Below are 2,603 nucleotides of genomic sequence, written 5' to 3'. Positions count from 1 at the left end.
ATATTGCTCTTGTGATGGATTTTCTGAACCTTGCATTTTCTCCTGCCCTAGTACTTCTTCTGCTCTGTTTCCTGTGATGGACCATGTTAAAACTGCTCTTATCTTTTTGTATTATTAGTCTCAGATAAGCAAGCATGATACAGTTATGATCTGGGCAACCACACATAAGTAGTAGGAGTAACTAACTATGTTTGTAAATCAAAACTGTTTCACTGCTCTTGATAATCTGCAGAACAACTACAAGTTCATAAATTGCAGAGCAGATTCAAGTTGTGGCAAAAAAAATGTTCTGTCTATTTACAGTGTGGAGTAAACAGTTATTACAGTGTCAGTGTGGAGTAGTCATACTTTTCCTTGAAATATAAGTGCAATCTATCTGTCTTGTTGCTAACTGAATTTACAGTATCTAAGTGGTCTCCAAATTCTGCAGTATTTATGCTCATGACTTACTGATCTAAAATAGTTGTATTTTAGCTCCATAGTTCTGCGTAATTTGTGCCTTGATTTTCTGGCATCTCTGAATTTTGTTGTTCCTGTGCCTGCTACTCCTTAATTCACACATGTACAGGAAGAACATGAGACTAAATTGAACCTAACCCTCCAATGTTATATGTTTTGAACTCCTTTCTGAATTCCCTTTTGTTATTTTTATCTCAAACAAGTACCCAGGTTTATAAAGATCTAGTGAGCATTGCCAATGTTGGAGAGGGAGTGATCTGAACAGGTTTATGTGACTCATCTTTATTAACTTTTCTCTCTAACCTTTTTTACAGTACAAATGATTAATAGTTTACATTGCCAATGTAGTAGTTGTCTTTTTAGTGCAAACTCTGTACTTGTCGATCATTTAAGTCTGAACTTTTCTGACAGTTCCGGACTTCCTTTTGTAGTTTCATTGACTATGCATGAATCCCATGATTTAGTTGTATTTTTTACTGGTATACGTAAAGGCGATACGAAATGCTTGACTTTGATCCAAAAGCTATACGCGAAGATCTTAAATAACCGCAATGGCAATGCCGACTTATAATCTGAAAGGCCTATGTGTAAGTGTGTCACGCCTACTGAAGCAGTGTAGCTTTCTTCAGTTAACTGTTGAAGATTCAGACAAAACGCACGAGTCGTCCGATCCCTACTGTAACGTTACCGCGTGTAACTGTTCCCTTTCACTCCGTTGCCGGGGACAGCACACCTACTTAACAGCCGGGTTGTGGCTGGCTATTCATGCATGCTTATTCTCCAAGTTTGCCTATCTGGCTATGAACACACATACACTATAGTTCCTCTTTTATAGTAATACATCCAGATTCAGGCCTGATTTCCTCCTTTGGTCTCTTGATTTGATCGATTGCTAGCGCCTCAACCCACTCAGACCTGACAAAGTAGCAAGTGGAGCAAGGTTTTCATACAGGGATTCAGAAGTACAATCATAAAAAAGTACGTTTGGACACAAACAAAACCTTATTGTGTTTTAACATAACCCACATATTCAAATTTGAACTTGGATGGGCAAATTACGCCCTGCAGTTCAAAAGAGTGAAGGAACGTTGATATTTTGCACCGTAATTAGTCTTTAATTTTCATCATTGAAATACCCACAAAAGAAAAACTTTCATCATTAACCTACTGAAGGGACTGTTTTGTGGATTTAAACAAACTGCCTGCAGTACATAAAAGTTATATCAACTTACATACAAAAAAGGTTAAATCTCTATTTCATGAATAAAATTAATATTTTCCTCAAGCAAAAACCTAAATAACCAGTTCTAAGTTTAGCTGAAACTTTAATTTAGTTACTGAGTCGCTTGTTATTCTGTTCATAGCTTTTAAACCGCTCAACCTATTTCAGCAAATAAACACTTCTCAGATATCTACAGAGAATTCCATACAAATTTATGTAAGGTGACTGGGACTAAAACTGTCTCTAACTTGGTTGAGCGCAGGTAAATAACCTTCAATCATGTTTACTTAATAGGGCCTCATACATGTAAGTTGGTGTTTGTGCAGTCTGCTAATTTGTTGTCCCATTGTCAAATACTAATACTAGCTGGGAACTTTAATAGTTAGGTACTTTGCAATGTTTACTCCAAGAAAATGGAATGTGCAAGCTTCTTTCTTGATTAGTTACTTGCTTTGCCTTAAAGACAGTCCCCATCTACGTCCCATGTTTTCTTTTTGTATGAATTTCATATTCCCTGGAATATGAGAATACACCGTCCTGAACACCTGATAGGCCAGTGGACCAACACATTACCATGGGATTTTGATAAAATATATGTGAATTTGCATACATTTTCTAAATTTCTATCTTTTCTTATCCATGCCCCCGCGTAGATAAATAGTAGGCTCAACAGAAATGAATGTTCACTTGTGTTCAAATTTCAAGTGTGCTTCACACTTCTGTTTCTGCAATATGTTTTAAGAGTATATGATTTAATTTTCCACTTTCCCAATTTGTTGCCTTGCTGTCATGTGCCATCATAATGTTTACTCCAGGAAAATGGAATGTGCAAGCTTCTTTCTTGATTAGTTACTTGCTTTGCCTTAAAGACAGTCCCCATCTATGTCCCATGTTTTCTTTTTGTATGAATTTCATATTCCCT

The sequence above is a fragment of the Triticum dicoccoides genome, chromosome 7B, assembly GCF_002162155.2.
Source record: "Triticum dicoccoides isolate Atlit2015 ecotype Zavitan chromosome 7B, WEW_v2.0, whole genome shotgun sequence".
Classification (NCBI taxonomy): Eukaryota; Viridiplantae; Streptophyta; class Magnoliopsida; order Poales; family Poaceae; genus Triticum; species Triticum dicoccoides.
The sequence above is the reverse complement of the archived record's forward strand: the minus strand, read 5'-3'. Positions refer to the sequence as shown.